A 19,134-nucleotide genomic window follows, 5' to 3' on the forward strand; every position below is an offset into this window, starting at 1 on the left:
TGTAACAACTGTTTTTGCAATGTCACTAGACTAATTTTAATCTACTGGCTGATTGCTATAGAGAAGTACACTGGTAGGGGCTTTTGAGCAGAGTCTTTAAAGCAGAACCCTGAAGGGTTATCTCTAGTTATCTCAGGGTTATATAAAGCAGAACCCTGAAGGGTTATCTCAGAGCATCCAGTCTTCTCTCCTGGGACTAAAACTGGAGTGCTGGAGAAAGTTAAGGTCATAGACCCAGAGGAGTTTTCTCCCTTTTTAAATGCATATTTTCTCTGTCATTAAAATGTAAGCTAAGGGCAGGGATTATTTCACTTTTGTCTTTATACCCTCTTGGCCTGGAACATAGTAAGTGCTTAATAAATGCTTGGTGATAGTGTGAGTCTGTCATCTTCAACTAAGAACAAAGCCGACTTTCCTCTCACTTGGGATGTTCTATAGATCCTAACCAGCTCTGCTAGATAGCAATTTTGCATCTTTACATACAAGCTTCACATTTTTCTCTGATGCAGAAAAGGATGTGCTTTCTTGTGGGGGCTTTTTCCTTAATTTCTGAAGTTTCCTCCATTTAATATGAAAGTCTTTTATTTTACTCAATCAATAATTACCTGCAACATTAAATCAAATCTCCTCGGGCTGAATTTGTTTAACATTAAGGGTTGTGTGTGGAGGGGGAGGCCAAGGGGTTTCAAAGTAGGAGGAGAGGGAGAGAGGCAGAATGGTTTTAGGGACGGAATATTAAGAGGTTCTGGAAAGCCAAGTCCTTCTTCGTCTGGGCTTGCCTTTAAGGTGAGTGAAAAAAAAAAAAAAGAAATGGACTATTATAGGATTATGGAGGTTTCGCTGACTTAAAAAGGACTGAAAGCAGCCGAAAGGGGATTTGCCTTGTCTTTATTATTGGCTAGAGGGCCCTGGAAGAAAAGCAGTGTTTTGTTTGAATCTGAAAATGCCCTTTTCCACCAAGGCTTCCAAAGGGTTTAGCTAAAGAGCTCCCTCCATACCATTCAACAGCAACAAGAAGGTAAAAGGAAAAAGCCATTTTTTGCCAAGCGTCTCCCTCCCACAGGGCACAGGGGAGAGAGCCCTCAGCTTGGAAGTCTGGTGTCCTGGATTCTGATCCGGGCTCCAACTCTTGGCAATAGGAGTTTGCGTCCAGGTACTTTTGCTCTCTGAGCCTCAGTTACCTCGACTGTTAAATGGAGAGCTTCAGGCTGGCAGTCCAGAGCTCACCAGCTGTCACGCGCCTGCTAAATCTGAGCACTTCCGTTCTAGCTATCGAGTCCCACAAATTCCTAGCCCTTCCGCAGCCTCCCTGCTCTCCCTGTGGCCTGGGAGCTGAGGCTGGAGATGCATGGGGTTACCATGGTGATAGCTGTCAACACAGACCACCCTGCTCTGGGACCTCTAGGGCCCCATGACCCACACATAGCAGCCGGGGAAAATAGACTTCAGGAGTGGCGGTTGCTCTGCAAACAGAGCCCTGAATCCCAATCAATTGATTATTAATGAGCTCGGTGACATTGACATTCATCCGCATTTACAGAGCCCCAGCAATGGAGCAGGATCTGCATAGAAATGAGACGGAGGAGGGGCCTTGCTGTCTGGGGCTCCCAAACACCGAGCGGAGGCCGAAGAAGACAGGAGTCACTGTAACCTTTGGGAGTGCAAATCATCAGTAAAATGCATTTCATTTCATTGGACGAAGTGATGGGAATAATAGTCGCTTCCCCAAACTCCGCCGAGCGTCTCCCTCCCCCCACGTTCTGCCAGAGAAGCCCAAGCAGCCCGAGAGCCGCCCCATCCCTGTTGGCAGAGAGGATGCCGGACCAAGCCTTTATTTGCTGTTTCCAAGCTCCCCGTACTGTGTCCTCAGGTCTTAGAAGAAAAGGGAGCATATAAAATGCAGATTCCTAAGACCTGGGATCCCCGCAGAATCAACAGGACTCCTTAGTTCGCCAAAAACAATTATTCTGAAGATTCTTTTAACTCTTTCCCAAGTTGCCCTCTCAGAGCAGAAGACCTTGCAGTGCAAAGACAAATAGCAGCCTGGGAGGGTGGAGGGGACCCAACTTCAATCTCAAGGCTGACGAGATAAGGGTGATTATTGTTAATAGCTGGTCACCACATTCTAAAGAAATGCCTTTTTGTCCCAGTCTCTTCGGTGATTCATTCATCAACTATCAGGTGGTTAACCTAAGTCCATAGGTTTAAAGCTTGACCAGGTCAGTTAGATAATTCCTTTCTTTTAAAGAGTTGGAAACTGAGGCTTGAGAGATTATGTGTCTAGCTCAAGGTTCCTCAACTAATAAATCAGATTTGACATTCACTCCTAACTTGAAACCCTGGACTCTTTGCAGCCTAAATTTCCACCATTTAACCCTATCAGGGCCTCAGTTTCTTCCTCTGAAATAAGTGAATTATAGAGCTTAACCTACCTATCTCATAGACTTGTAGGAATCAAGCACTTTAAAACCTTAAAGCACCACTTAACTATAAGTTATTGTACTTATTTTTAGTGGTGGTGGTATTAATTTCAGACCTGTGATTTTTTTCTATGTGGGGAACTCCAGGTTTGGGAAATCCCTTCCATTAGTGCACATTAGCAATATATGATCTTAGAGTCCTGGGGCAGCAAGAGGTGAAGTAGGTTTCCCAGGGTCACACAGTCAGCAGTTGAAGGCAAGAATGCAGAATTTCTGCATCCAAAGCCAGCTCTTTCTCCGTTATACCACCTTACATCCCAAGCTGTTGTTGTTTTTAAAGTAGTTCTGTTATTTTATTGGTAAAATCAAACAGAAAATAAGCATTTAATAAGCTCCTAGTTGCCGATCAATTGGGGAATGGCTCAACAAATTATGGTATATGAATGTAATGGAATATTTTGCCCTTCAAAAATAACAAAGGAGATAGAGTCAGAAAATCTTGGGAAGACTTGTATGAATCAATGCAGCATGATGTCAGCAGAACCAAGGGAACACTTGATATAATAACCAGCATTATAAATTTAAACAAATCTTGACAGATTAAAGTACTCTAGTGAGATGACCAATCATGGTTCTAGGGGGACCACAGTGAAACATGTTAACCTTTCCCTGACAGAGGGGAGGAACTCTAGGGTCAGACTGAGAAGTATGCCAGTCAACAGACATTTATTAAGGGCATACCATGTGCTTGCCAAGCAGTGTGCTAAGTGCCAGGGATGCAAAAAAAAAGTCAATAAACGAAAATATCTCTGTTCTCCAGGAGCTGACAGTCTAATAGGGAAGATGACATGGAAAAACAAAATAAAACAAAACAAAAACTATGTAGACAATTATATACAAGATGTTTTTTTTGAAAATTGCTAATATTTGAATTTGTCTTGTTATACTCACTTTTTTTACAAGGAAGGTTTTTTTTTTCTTTCCCTCTCTCCTTCCATCCCTTCCTCCTTTTTTCCCTCCCTCCCTTCTATGGTGGGATTTGGGAGAGAAAGGAAGACTAGCAATAGGAATGCCAAAAAAGTTTTTTTTTTTAATTCTTTAGCATTTTAATGCACAGAAGAGAACAGGAATGCAGAGGAACATGGAGACCATGAGAGCAGTTGTGAAACTGGCATCCTGAATTTTGTTCAATCTTCTTTTTCTGTTCTGTGCATTTGCAAATGTTCATTTTTGAGGATATTTCTCGAGTACAGAACCAAAGATAATTCCAGGTACCTCGCATGAGTCAGGCACTGTGCTAGGGCTACAAAGGAGAAAAAAGAAAAGAAACAATTTCTGCTCTTAATAAGCTCACATTCTATGAGGGAAGATGACAGGTATGTTTGTATGTATGCCTGTGTGAGTGTGTTTGTGAATGTGTATATGAGTGTGTGTATGAATGTGTGAGTGTCTGTGTGAGTGTATGAGTATGTGTGTGTGTGTGTGTGTGCAGATAGGAGTTTTGATAAGATAGGTACTGAATCTAGAATTTCATTTGTATAAGGAACTCAGGTGAAGAAAAACTCAACCAAAGCAGGTTTTTCCCTTGCCTACACCTTAGAGCCTCAGGGTTGCCTCAGCCCTGCCTTGCTCTGACATACAGTCAGAATGTGTTGGAGTGAGAACTTGCACCCCTATCTCACTGACTTGGAGCATGGCGAACTACCCACTATGCACCCACCTCTCCAAGTTATTATTGTGATTTTTACAACTCCATATCAAGTAGCTGCTTTGAAAGGTCTTTTCCACAGAATTGCCTTTTATCCATCTCAGGTGTTCATGACAAGAGACAACGTACAAATGGAGTTTTCTCCATAAAACCAGACTTCTCAGTGCCTGGTGTCATTCTGCCCGATTTCTCTGCCCCCTAACTCTCCCCCCCCCTCCAGACTTTCCTGAAGCAGACAGGCCCTACAAAGACTGGAGTCAATTAAAGGACTTGGGCTTTTGACAAACTTGCCTGCGATTTCCTTTCTAATCTGGAGGTTTCTTACCTTTTGATATTCTAGACCCTTTCTCCCCCTGCCCTTCTCGTCGGCAGGAAGGGTTTGAAGGTAACTGATGTCTCAAGTCAATAATTACATGGGACAAGAAAAAAAAAACTCAGGCTACAGGCTTCGTCTCCTCTAATTTCAAGGCAAGGACTGCAGATTTTGGTGGTCTCTTCCTGTATGATAAGGTAAACACCTAAGGCAGGGCAGGCTTGAGTAGTATTGGTACACCTGGAGATGGAGAGTGGGCTGGGGTTGCTGCACATGGCATGACCATGACAGAGGAGCTCAGTAAAAACTCCCTTCAGTTTAAGCCTTCTTACATGTCAATGGCAGCTTTCAGAAATCTCTCAGAAGTACAAAATTCACAGGGTTTCTTAAGGTAGAGAGGCCCAGGAAAATAGAGAAATATCATCTGGTCTCAGCAGAAAGTCACTTGTAAAGCAAGCATCACCTTGGAGGGTCTCGAGAGTGGCAAAAGCTGGTAATTCATCCACTTGAAATCGTTGTGAGGGCTGGCATTTATTTATAGAGGGCCGCAAGGTTAGCATGATAGTCAGGATCTCATTGGAGGGGCAGGTGCTATTATCAGCCCCATTTTACAGATGAGTAGCCTGAGTCTCAGAAGTTAAGTGATATACCTTTCAGAGCTGGCAAAAGCAGGCTCAGCCCTTCATTCCCAGCCTCTCACTTTGCCTGGTGAAGGCTTGGAGCTTCTTTGGATCTGATTATGCATAGAATTACAATATTGCTTTTCACCCACTGCTTTGAAGTTTACAAACAACTATTAACCACCCAGAGGTCAGTTCCAAGCCTATTTTTGCCCCTATTTTGCAAACAAGAAAGCTGAGGCTTAGAGATATGGATTTTGCCCAAGGTTATGCAGCTTTTCACTTTCAGAGGTAGGGGAAAGCACCTAGGTCTCCTAACCTCCTTGGGTCAAATGCACTTTCTTTGGTTTTCTTCTGGCCAAATCCTCCTCTCTGCTAAGTGGTTTCCATGTTTTCCAATGTGTCAAATGATTTTTCCACCAGCAAAGTCAGGGCAATGTCCAATTTCAGGTTCCACCTGTTGAAATGGGGCACATATTTAGCCAAGCTTGGAAACGTGGTCAGGGAATAAAGTTATGAACGACTGAAATAACACATGGCACAGACTGGTGATGAAATCCTGCTTCCTGGATGGGGGCGGGGTGAGGGTAGGGGAATGAGTTATGGCAACTGGGGGAATGCTTCCTTTTGAATTTGGGGAGGCTTTGATTTTCGCCCATTGGGAGCTGATGGACTCCTGCAGAGGCAGACAACATCCCCTGCAAGCACTGAGGGAAGGAACCCTGGTCTGGAGTCAGTGGACCCGGGCTCACATGGGCTCGTCAGCTCATGGATTCTGAGCTGGCAGATCTCAGACTCTTCCTTTCTCTTCCATCCAGCTGACCTTTGGCCTTTTCTTCCAAACCAGCAGGTCTCTCTCTTCTCAGTCTGTTCTTGACAAGCTTCATCACGTGCCCTTCTTTTCTTTATTCACTCTCCTGGCTCTCGGCCCCAGTCTCCTCACCTGCAGAATCAAAACCTACCTCCCATGGTTGTTTTGAGGATCGAAAGAGTTAAAAATCACTTTGCAAACTTTAAAGTGCTTATATAAATGCTAGCTACTACTTCCATAACTCCCACCACCACCATCGCTACTACTACGAACACTACTACTACTGCGACTTTATTACTACTACTAATTATTATTATTTTGTAACCATGGACTTTAGATTTGGAAAGGCAGTGTAGTATAGTAGGAGTGCTGTGTTGAGAGTCAGTGGGCCAGGGTTCAAATCCTGACTCTGCTCATTACTCGTTGCATGACCTTGGGAAGTTATTTCCCTTAAATTTAGTGTCAGTTTCCTCATTGGTAAAATACAGGGTTTGGACTCAATGGCTTCTCAGGTCTTTTCCACGCCTTACTCTCTGGACCTCTGCTCTCTCTGAGGGCTTCTCTGGGTTCTGATATCCTGCAGGCAGGAAGTTAAGATTCATTAGTGCAAAAAAAAAAAAAAAAATTCTGGCAGACCCCAGAGCCTCAGGTCACAGCAGAGACAAATGGTTGGTTTGAGCAAAAGCATAACTGTCCTTGGTGCCGGGGAGGGGTGACTTGTCCCAGGGAGGGACCTGTTTCCTTTCCTAAGAAGTGACTCCCAGTTATTATTATACAAGATGGGAGACATTTTTCTGGCCTTAGCATGACTTCTGGCTTCCAGAGAGGAGGGGTCAGAACTTTCCATCCAAAAGGAGTCCTGGTAACCGAGGAGAGCCTTCCTCGATGAGAATTCCCACTCCTTTGAGATGTTTGTGCCAGACATGCCTGGCCTGGGAGCAGGCAGCGGGTTTCCCCAGCCACTATCCTCCTCCCAGCTCCTTCTCATCTCCCTTCCTCCCTTTGGCCTTTGTCTTTTCATCTCCCTTTAGACATTTTGACCATCAAAAGAACACAGAGGCAAAGACTTTGGAAAAATCAGTGAGCTGATAGAACTCAGAAAAACAGCCTAATGAGGGTCTCCAGGCAGACTTCAAAAGGGCATCGCGGCTCCAGAGGCTTGGGTATTACCTCACAATCAAAGTATTCCCATGTAGTGGGGTTAGAAGTCAAATCATGTTCATGTGTTAAGCTCAAAAGGTGTTCTGGTTTGATGGGCTTCTCCCCCCTTCCATAATTGAGCCCTGTAACACTTTTAACACTTGGAATTGATTTTTAAATGAAGACAAGCCAAGTTCCATGGCCCATGGACTCCATTTCTCCCTGGCTTGTCTTGTGATTTTGCTGCTCTTCCCCAGATCTCTAATGAAGAAAGACAGCTTGCCTTTTGATGCTGATAATCTCAGTAATATTTGCACCTCAGTTGAAAACTGCGTCCTGTCAGGCAGCTGTTTGTAGCCTCTGGTGACAGGGAGATCAACAGAGAGGGTCGGTCCTGGGACTTCTGAAGGGCTGTGATGCACTGCAGTCAGCCAACTCTTGGCTTGCCAGTGGATTACTATGTTGTGGAGATGGGGAAATGGCTCCAAGTCCCTCCACGTTTGGTCATTATTTAGATAAATGTATAAATGGCTAGTGAGCATGGGGGTAGTTCTAGTTGGAGTAGACTGCTGCTAAGAAAACTCAGGACATAGCATAAGAAAAAAATGATATGACTGTATGAGGCAGATTGAACAATCCGGAAAGAAGGAAAAAGAACTAAAGCCGGAACTAGGGTGAAATGGCCAAAGCTTTGACTCAGTGTGCCAAAAGCCATAAGGGGCAGACATCACTTTGAGATCTTTTATCAAATAAAGACAACTTCGGTGGGCACCTGGCTTGCAAGAATGATTCCAGCTAGGTCAGGATTAGTAGGAAGAAAATCTCTTGAAGTAGTAGAATTATTTGAACACACGCAAAAAATTCCACTGGGCAGGAACCACTTACCATATTTTACACAATTATAACTTCAAATAGTACAAATTTGAATCCATGCCACCATTTCAGGGGATTTACTATTCCAGCGGTACCTAGCTGTAGTGAAAATGGGAAGCTATCCTCTAACACTTACGTCACCTATGTTCTGGTGGCTGCTGGCCAGGTGAGTTCTTCTCTAGCCTGACCTTAAGCTGCTCCCTCACCCCACAATGACCTCCTACCTTACTATGTTCTAAGATCTCTTTTCCCATCTGTCCTTGGGTTCTGGGGTTCAAAGTGTTCCTCAACCTTCCCTTTTGGGGTGCCTCTCCTGGCTTGCAGAAAGACTCTGGAAAGAAATGAAGGTGGACAATGATCAAAGAGTCATTCCAAAATGGATAGCTAGTTGGTTCTGAACTTCACTGGAGGGCTTAAAACAAAGTCTGAATAGCCAGCATGGTATGGGGTTGGGGGGGGGGAGAAATCACTTTCAAACATAGATTGGACAAGACAACCTCTGAACTCCCAGTCAAAGTCAAGATTGGGTGACTCAATAAATTGTGGCATATTCGCACCTGAAGTGACCTTATGGGTCATCCAATCCAATATCCTCATTTTACCAAGAACAAAAATCCAAGTCCAGATATTAGGTTATGTACCCAAGGTCACACAGTATATTAGTATGAAAGCCAGCGCAGATTTCCATTCCAGGGTTTCCCAGCCTGACCCCGCACAGATCATGTGGTCACTTTAGATATTAGATTGTGAGCTCCTTGAGAGCATGGTCCCTCCCCCCCCCTTTCTTTGTAGCGCCTGCATTTTGCACAGTGCCTGAGAGAGGGCAGGCACAGATGTGCCCGTCAGCAATGTTGGGGCGGTAGGAGCTCAGAACCATATTTGGAGAGCAGATGCTGTCAGCGGCGACGCAGCCGTTGCTTTGTCCCAAGCATGTTTGCATTTCTTTGTTAAGGGTCAGTAATATACCCCTTGGTGTAAATTGCATGTGTCACTTTGGTGCTCTGTGTAACATGAGCACCTTGAAGAGGGATGTTTGAGGCACCTCCCCTGGCCCCCACTTCCCCCCTGGGGTCATAGATGTGGGTATGAAATGCTACAGATATTGTCATATTGTCTCAGTGGGTTAGTTCAGTGTGTTTTTATTTCCACCTCTTTTTTATTCTTTCTTGTATCATATGACGCTCTGAAAAGGACAAAGGGAGACGGTACATTGAGAAATGTAGGTGATAAAGACACAAAGATATTTATTTAAAAGCTTTTTTTCTAAGAAGTTCTGCTTTTCAGGGACAGGATCTGAGGTTTTATTGACACACAGGACTCTCAGATGAGGAAATATTCTCTACCAATGCAGGTTATTGGCTTCTCAGCAACCTGGAGCCTTAGAGAGTTTCCTAGATGCATGATGAGAGGTCAAATGGTCTGCTTGGGGTCATAGAGCCAGCAGGTGTAAGACTTGAACTCAGGTCTCTATTAGATAGGAAAATAAGTTCAAGATCTAGGCAGATCCTTTCCTACAGGATGCTTCCTTTCACCATTTTAAAAAGTAAACTGTTCAAGGACTTGGCTTTCCTGGAAACAAAAACAAACAAGGTTGATTTGCATAAATGTAAAGATAATTTCTGAATATATGCCCAGTTTCCAGTGCCAGCAGACTTTCCAAAATCACCCAGTGACTTGGTGTGAATGAAATCAGAATAAAACCTCCATCCCCAAGAGAGGAGTTCCATCTTTGGCCAGCTCAGTCCTCCAGCAGGCTTGTAATTTCACATGCGAGGTAGGTTGGCATTCCCTTCAATGCTGTAGACTGCAAAACCTACCTGCTTATCTTGCATTACTCTGCAGCATGCTCTCCCATATTCTTCATCATAGGGAGGTCACCCAATGCTCTGGGGTCTTCCTTTAAGTGACCCTCTCGACTTAAGGGCCACCTTCTGCCTAAAGCCTTTTCTGACCTCTCTAGTCACTTGTGACTCCCTCCCCTGCATCTCAACGACCTTATTAAACCTAAGTCTTCCCTAGCTAGATTGTAAGCTCCCTGAGGATAAAGGCTTTCTTATTTCTGCCTTGCACAGAGTCTAGAACATGTCAGTCTTTTAATCAAGCCTTGTTGGTTGAATGACTAATTGTTTGATGGTCTTATACACAGGCAGTCAGGTTGCATAGTGCAAAGAATGCTGGACTTGGAGTCAGGAAGATCAATGTTCAAATCTTGCTTCAGGCAATGATTAGCTGTGTGATCCTGAGGCCTCTCTCAGTCCTTAGTTTCTTCAACTGTAAAACGGGGATAATAACAACACTTTCTTCCTAGAATTGTTGTGAAGGTAAAATGAGATGAAAAGTCCTAACTAAAAGCCAAGTCTCCTTATATGAAACACTCAAAGGATCCCGTGTCTTGCTGTGTGTCCTGCTGTAGCCTCCCTGGGAGTTGGGGGGCTTTCTGTCTGCCCTGAACTTGCATCTCTGGGCTACTGTTTCTGATTAGAGGGTGCATGCCTAGAGAGGAGAGTGCCACACTTTCACAAAATCTGCATCTCCCGTCTTTAGTACTATGCTTGGCACATAGTAAGTGTTTAATAAATGCTTGTTCATTGATCCATTCACCATTATACTTGGAGGATCCATGCCAGTGACGTCCCCTGTCCTGGGTCTCAGTGTATGTCTGCATCTCCTGGGCCGGCCCTCCTTGGGGGCACAATGAAAGGGCTCAGATCCACCTCTGGCTTTCACTTGAAGCCTTTTTGACTTGGTACAACATGACAGGACTCGCATTGCCCTGGCAGAGTCACAGGCAACCTGGCATTGCTTCTACTATGCAATGAGGCATTAGACAGTGACTTTAGTCAAGACACCTTCCTAGTCTATGCTTCAATTATAACATTTCCAGAAATTGGCTCCTAGATTTCTTTGGAGATTATTTCACACAAATTCAGTTCAATTAAAGCAAACATTTATTAGGCACCAAAACTGTCTACCAGCAGTTATATTTAAGAAACAAAACAAACAAACTCACAAACAAAAAAAATCTAACTAAGCAAAAAAGCCAAGGAGCTCTGGAAAAGAAGAAAGAAATCAATAGATTAATAAGGATTTGTCACATTGAGGTTTAGGAAGTTCTTTTTTCTTTATCTTTTTTCCCACTGATGAGCCAAGCACAACTTTTTATTAATGTCTCATTCCCTTTTGTCCTGGATGGCTTCACTTGAGCTGCATCTCCTTTCTTGGGGGATTTGAAGTCACTTTTTTCCTAATAATCTATTTAAGGGATTGTAGCATATCAGAGCTTAAAGGCACCTCAGATGTCACCCTTGGCCCCCAAACCCTTCCCTGACTCCACCAAAAGGCCATCTATCCTGCACTTGAAGGAGTCTGGTGATGAGGGGCTCACAGTCACTCAGTGAGACCTGGTCAACTTTCAGGTCTCAGTGTCACCAAGTTATTCCTTAGATCAAGCCTAAATTTACCTGTCTGTCTCTTCCATTGGCTGCTCATAGTTCCATCTGCTGAGACCAAGGGGAAGAAGTCTGATTACAGCCCTTCAAGGGTTTGTCATAGCATATTGGGGACAACCCCCCCCCACTGAATTATACTTAAATCTTGTCTCCATCGCCTGTTAAGTCTGAGAAAGATTCCATGGGAAGAGGGGTTGGACTTTTCCTGTTTCACCCCAGAGTGAATAATCAGATGTGGCCAATTGAGGATGGAGGGCAGGAAAAATCTTCCTAACCATTAGATCTTCTCCCAAGTAAATTCAGATTCTCTGAGAGGTGGTGAGTTCCCCCCTCTCTGGAAGTCTTCAGACAGAGACTGAATCACCACATGAGGCATGTATCATCATGGGAATATCATTCAATTATTGGTTGGACTAGGTGGCTGTTGACATGTCTTCCAACCATCTCATTCTGTGATTCACAAATGAAGCTGATGGATTCATTAGGTTTCATGACTGTCTTCTCTCTCTCTCTCTCCCCCCCCCTTTCCCCCTCTGCCCCCCCCCCCTCTTTCCCCCCCCCCCTCTCTCTCTCTCTTTCATACACATACACACACAGTTAGCTCATTTTAAGCTTGCAGACCACTAAAATACCCCAGATCTTTTTCCCTAGATGAATTGTAGTCTAGTTCCCTACCTTACTCAGTATTTGAGAACAACATTTTCTGAATCTTTGCCTTCAATAAACTCAGAACAGAACTCAATCTCTTTCCCTCCAAACCCAGCCATCTTTGCAGTTCCCGTTACTGCCAGTCTGCCCTCAGTGTTTCCCCCTGCCCACCAATCCGCTGCCATGTCTTCTTGTTTCTTCTCTCTAGGACACTGCTCCCATCTGTTGCCTCCTTTCTACTCAAAGCGTCATTTCCCTTCCTCATTTCAGGAAGGGCCCTCATCCCTTCTCACCTTGACTAATGCAAAAGCCTTCCCACTGGCCTCCCACCCTAGGCCATTGTGCATGCATCTCCAAGGGATTTTCTTAAGATGTGGATCTAACCACGTCACCCATACTCACCCAATCCGGTCCTTGCCAGTGACATCCTATTCTAAAGGCCTCCTATGGTAGGTCCTTCTATAAAGAGGAATATACTTCTGGACAGTGATTAGTCACTTCCCAATTGGTCTCTTTGCTAAATTTAGGTTTCATCTGGAGAGTTTGCTTAGGGGGCCTTGCCATTCTTCTTCTTGAGTCTTTCCTGGTTTTTCTTTACTCTGTCCATCCTTTAGCACTGATTCTCTGACTTTATTATTGTGCCATTTTTCCTTCCCCCCCCCAAGTCTATCAGGATAAGGAAACGCTCCTCTCTGGGCAACCCACCAAAGTAAAGGTGGCCCCAGTGTCTTCTCTCCCCACATAAGGTGCAAGAACATCTGTGCTCTCTCTTGCCTGGGAGCCCTGCCGTCAGCTGTTTCAGCTGCTCGCGGCTGGAAGCGGATGATATTACCACTTCCAGCTGGGAACAGCTGATGGGCACAAAGGAAGGCCTGGGGGCTGCTTTGTCTCAGCTACCGGGAGGATGCAGAGCCGGGAGCACTGGACAAGTCCCTTTATTGTGCTGGGCTGGGGTGCGAGGGCTGGGTCTCCCTCCGTTTCCTGCATGGGACACTCCGGGGAAGGGCGTTTGTACGTTTCATTTGTTCTCATCTTCAGAGGTTTCCTCAGGACAAGGTGACCTCATGAGCTCAAGACCACATGAAGTGAGATATCTGAAGGAACCTGTTGGGGCCCTTGAGCTCCAAACAAAACAGTGCTCAGTGGACAAATATTGACTTTTCACTCCCTCCTTCATGAATTCTCTTCCCACCCTTTGGGAAGCACATGTACTGCAACGACAGGGTTGCACCGTCTGTGCCATGGGACCATGGGGAAGGTGTCCTGGAGCTGGCGGGGGGAGGTGGCCTTCAGGGATGTCCAGGAACAAGCCCTTCCCCCGTCCGGCCTCTGAAATGCACTGGCTTTGCAAGGCTCTGGGGCATTGGCTGCACACACAAAGTCCTTAGGGTTGGACAGTGCAGTTGGGCTCTGTAACCAATGGCAGCTGAAGCAACTGATGTTTTGATGAGGATATAGCTAACGTTTTAAAGGACTTTAAAGTTTGTGATGTATTATATGGGGCAGTTGGGTGGCCCAGTGGGCAGAGCTCTGGGTCTGGAGTCTGGAGAGCCTGAGTTCAAATTTAATCTCAGATAGTGACTAGCTGTGTGACTTTGGACAAGTCACTTAACTCTGCCTCAGTTTCTTCATCTATAAAGTGAGATGGAGAACAAAACAACTCCATGAAAATTAGGCCTCATGAAGAGTCAGATATGACTGAACGATGGTAATGACAAATATGCATTACATATATATGCATATATACAAATGAAGATACATGTGTATGTAAACATACACATTGTTTTGGTTAAGGGTAGGCTGAAGTATCTACGTATATATGTATATGAATGTACATGTACACACACACACTATTTTCATTTGCTTCTTATAACAATCCTATGAGGTAGATGCTGTTATTATCCTCATTGAACAGATAAGGACATTTAAGCAGAGAGAAGGGAAAAGACTTGCCCAGGGTAACATAGCCAGTAAGGGTCTAAGGGAAGGTTTCAGTTCCTGTACTGATTTGGAATCCAGTGCTCTGAGCATCAGACCATCTTGGGCCACACCCTGTGCTATGCCCTGGGGACACAAGAACAGAAGTGAAACATGTCCTGCCCACAGTGAGCAGGTGTGTATGTGTGTGTGTGCATGTGTGACGTAAATATAAAATATTTGCAAAAGTAATCACCAAGTCCCTGAGGGGAGCAGCAGGAACCCATGCCCAAGGGGAGCTCAGGAAGATTTGTGCAGATGGTGAAGCTTGGAATGAGTCTAGGAGGGAACCAGATTCCAGGAGATGGCGGTTGAGAGGGAACCCAGAAGCAAAAGTCAGGATGTCACACACAGGGAACTGGAAATGGGCCATTTGGGTTGGAACGTAGAGTGTGTAAAAGTGAGTAAGATGAGACAACTCTGGAATGGCAGGTTGGAGCGAGATTGTAAAAGGATTGAAAAACCAAACAGAGGAGTTTCTATTTTATCCCTAAGACAATAGAGCTCTCTTGAAGCCTCTTGGACTGGGAGTGACCTGGTGAGACCCGTACTTTGGGAAGACCTATTGGGCAGCTATGTGCACCGTCAAGGAAATCTCCCATTCACCCTTTTCCTTTGGCATATTTGTCCAAATGACCAATGTAGGATCATGGGGAAGCAGATACAGAAAAAAACAAAAAAAACAAAACAACATGATGGCCCCATGTTATACTATAAGAGGGTCTATTGTGGACCCTTCATATTTGATACCATACAGGCCAACCCCTTTTCCTATGTATAACTTCCGTGAACGGTACCCTTTATACCATTTTATATAGAAGGAAGTAAGGAAACAGGCAATTATTAAGAACCAACTAAATATTATCTCAGCTGACCTTCACACAACCTCAGGAAAGGAACATAATCAAGAATGAAAATGATTTTGAACCCATATGCCACAATATTTCACTACCAGGAATATGTAGGCACCGTATATCTTTCTTGCAACTTTGCTTCTTCTAAAATTATGGGGATGGGGACTAACCATGTGACCTCACTCATGTAAATATTTCCTGGGAAGGAAATCCCCTCTCCCAATGCAGGTGGTCCCTTTGATGCAACCTATGGTCTTAGAGATTTGTCCAGCTCCATGAGAGGCAGCTGGCCAGCCAGTAGACAGAGTGCTGGACTTGGAATCCAAAAGACCTGAGTTCAAATCCAGCCTCAGATAGTAGCTGGGTGACCTGGGACTTGTGTTGATCTCTCTGGGCCTTAGTTTACTCATCTATAAAAAGGACCAAATGTTAGCACCTTCAGAATAAGTTTGTTGGGAGGATCAAATGAGATAACCTTAAAATGCTGTACAAGTCCTAGCCATCATCATCATCATCATCATCATCATCATCACCACCATGGAGAGTTTCAGTCCCTTAACCAATTGCACACAGCCAGGAGGTATGAGAAGATTTTTCTGGTTCCCAGAAAATTCCAAGGTCGACTATCTCTCCACTATTCCATACATCTTGGAGACTAATGTTCAGTCATTTTCTTGAATCTGATTTTTTTGTGACCCCATTTAGAGTTTTCTTGGCAAAGATGCTGGAGTGGTTTCCCATTTCTTTCTCTAGATCATTTTATATATGAAGAAACTGAGGTAAAAAAGATTAAGTGACTTTCCCAGGGCCATACAGCTAGTAAGTGTCTGAGTCTGGATTTGAACTCAGGAAGACTCATCTTCCTGACTTTAGGTAGGACACTCTAACCATTAGCACACTTTGCTGCCTCATTAGATTAGATTGTTCCAAAATTTATGATTTTACAGAATCACTGGGAGGGAATTTGAGCATTTCCTTGTTTTATAATATGCTTTTTTTTGTTAGGAAAATAGTCCCCAAAGCTCTGGGAACCAATCTTCATCCTCCTGAGCATGCCAATAATCTTAGTGCTGTTTCAATTCTCTGAAGAGGCCCAGCCATGCTTCTCAGCCACAGTGGTTATTAAATTGGCTCCAAATTGACATGAAATGCAAAAGGTCCTTGCCCAGGGCTTAAAAAATTTATTTCTTCCCCATAATGCTTAATCCTTGATTTTGACCCAAAAAGCAGATGCCTTCTCTTCCTTGGAGGGTGTTTCTTTTCTTACTTTTTTCACCCTCCAGATCACAGGATTTAGAATGGGAATAGCCCCATCTCAGCTTTTCATTTTCCAGAGGAGGAAGCAAAAAACCAGAGAGGGTTGACCTAGGGCATGCAAGCAGAAGACCGAAGAAGATGGAAGACTGGAACCCAGTGCTCTGACTTCATAGCTAAGACCTTCAAGATCCCCTTCTTTATGAAGAAGCTGAAGTACCAGCACAGCTGACCACCAGATTTCCTCTGGCTTAAGTTCCATTGGGATCTCTTCCTTTGGCTCAGGCTGGGTGCCTGCATGATTTAACAGTTCAGCCTGCCGAAGAATAAAAATTGTAACTTCTTTCCCCTTCTCTATTTGGCCAAAACAAGCTGTGAAAGAATGTGAGATATATCATTTTTTTGGCCCCTGTTTCTGAGCAAGTTGGCAAACCCATCCAGCCTTCCCAGATCCAACAATGGGGGCCTCACCTCCCCAAAATGTGCAGCAACTGCTCCTTCTGGTGGCTTAAACCATGACAACTTAAAAGTTCTTCCTGAGACTCCCCACTTAGGTGTGTACCTGTCACAGGGAATGAGCCTTGAATGCTCAGTGAAGAGTCGGAAAGTAAGGGAAGGAAAACAGAAAATTTCTCCTGGAAGACTTCGAGGCAGAGGTCTCTGTGCCCACAAGAGGAGGATTGGAGGTGACTGACCATTCCTACCCTAAATGGACCCCAAGATGATCCTACCTACTTAGAGCCCAATGGGGTGAGGGCAGATATCCTGGGCATTCACGACCCCCCTCCTAAAACTGTATTAGGACTTAGCGTTGGACCTAGAAGTGCCCCCAGACTCGATGCAGCTATGTGGAGAGTGGACAGATTGTGGACATGGAGTCAGCATGACCTGAGTTCGTATTCTGCCTCATAAACTAGCTAGGTGGCCCTGGGGCAAGTGACAACGCCTCAGACTCAGTTTCTTCATCCGTCAAATGGGCATGATAATAGCACTCACCTCTCATAGTTGTTGTGAGGCTTAAATGATATAACATAATGAAAAATGCTTCCCAAACCTTAAAGTGCTACATAAATGAAAATCCTTATTGCAATTATGATTCTGGTTCCCAGACACTCCGCAATTCCTAGTTATGTAGCAAATAATAAAAATAATTTTAAAAAGCTTTAAAAACACCTGAAGCTGTGATTCTGTCTCTGTGAGGTGAGGAGCTCCTGCCACCAGAACAGGCCAGTACCTTCACTGGGATTTTGTGTCTTCATGGATAGCCTGAAGCACAGAAAAGTCAAGTGACTTGTCCAGAGTCACAGGGCCAGGAAGGGTCCAAGGCAGGACTAGAACCTTGTCTTCTCACTGCTTTCACTACTGTCTCCTCTACATGTTGTCTCTCCCATTAGTGAGCTGCTCCTTAAGAACAGGGATGGTTTTTCTGTTTATAAACTTGGTACTTGGCACACAGATGGCATACAATAAGCACTTTGTACATCTTTTTCTTTCTTTTTCCCCCCTCATTCATCTATTCATTTATTCCAGACTCCCAGGCCCACCTTCCTTTCACATATTATACTGTCTCTCCATTGGCTTCTTATTAGAAGAACATAGAATGAGTTCACATATTATGGGCCTCCGTTTTCTCCTTTTTAATTTTCAAAATGTTCAGGAACAAAAGTAGATGAAAGAATTCTCTCTGAGGGCACTTCAGTGTCTATGTGGGTTATGTGTGGCTCTCCTGGCAGATGCTACATTGGCCTCTGGGAGGAAGCATCTTCAGTGTTAAACTGGTTAAACTTGGTTTCACTGAGTCCCACTGAGGACCCTATAGCTTGGTTACATGACAGAATTTTGGCATTGAAAGGGGCCTTAGCAACCATTTTGTCCAATTGACATTCACAAGGATGGATCTGTGATGTCTTGGCTCTAGGAGTCTCTGGGATGAGGAAACTCCTTATCCCAAAGCAGGTGGGTACCTTCTCTGCACCTTGGAGTCTTAGAGAGTTGTCTAGGGGCACTGAGACTTTAAGTAACTTGCCCAGGGTCACATGGTCAGTAGGTTTCAAAGGCAAGACTTGAACCCAGACCTTCCTGTCTCTCAGGTCAGCCTCCATGCTGCCCCTCTCTCTTCTCCCAAAAGAATCCCCACTATAATAGATCTAACCAATGTTCATCCAGACTTTGCTTGGGGACCATAGATAATGGGGAGATCACTATCTCCTAAGGCATCCCATTGGAATGCTGGAAAGCTCCAGGTATATAAGCTCTAGCAGAATAAGTGTAAGCATCCTGGGGATCAGGACTGTTTAATGTCTTTTTATCCTCTGTGCTTAGCACATGGTCACGGTTTAATGGATGCATGTTGATTGATGATTAGAATTTTTTCCCTTGTACCAAGAATAAATCTGACTCTCTGTAGTTTCTATTCATTAAGCAAAAGAATCCCTGAGATACAGAGCTGGAAGGGACTTTTGGAGGTCATCTCATTCATACTTTTTTTTTTTGCATATGAGGAAACAAAAGCTCAGAATAGTTAAGTGAATTGTCAGAGGTCACATAACTAGTAAGCGAGGGGGCAGTATTTAAATCCAGGACCCTTGACTCCAAATCTTAAGTGTGGGGGGAAAGGAGCAGAGAGGTGTGCACATAAACCTAGATATTATGTAGCCTCTAATAATAAAATTCGAGATCTAGATTTTTTTTTAACTGAATGCCAATGGTCAGGCTGGGATTGACTGCACACTTTTCTGCCCATGTTGGATGGAGGTGGGAGTGGGATGAACCCTCATTTTATATGAAAACCCCAAGGCTGGAAAATCAAACGAGAATGACATAAACCCATTCCAGCTTGATCTGGCTAGTCCTGGGCTCTCTGAGATTGCACATGGAAGAGGAAAGTCCTTGGCTGGAAGGCAACAAGTGTTGGAATCCAATCCAAATTTATCCAAGAAATGAATAGAGGCGTGGGAGCAGCACAGAAACAAATGTCCAGGCTATAATTCGGGGAGACTTTCATTTAATATCAGTTCAGTAAAGCAACGGATTGATACTGTGCCCATAATGATCCTAACTGGGTAAT

At 44.3% G+C, this 19,134-nt stretch overlaps 1 protein-coding gene across 1 annotated transcript in view; it reads left to right on the plus strand.

Moving 5' to 3' along the window:
- Nucleotides 1-19,134, plus strand: part of ERC2 (ELKS/RAB6-interacting/CAST family member 2) — a 1,053,591-nt gene that overhangs the window by 1,018,572 nt on the left and 15,885 nt on the right. The window lies entirely within an intron of this gene.

This window comes from Petaurus breviceps, unplaced genomic scaffold (assembly GCF_028583685.1).
Source record: "Petaurus breviceps papuanus isolate PSGF00001 unplaced genomic scaffold, PetGlider_PUasm1.0 174, whole genome shotgun sequence".
Taxonomy (NCBI): Eukaryota; Metazoa; Chordata; class Mammalia; order Diprotodontia; family Petauridae; genus Petaurus; species Petaurus breviceps.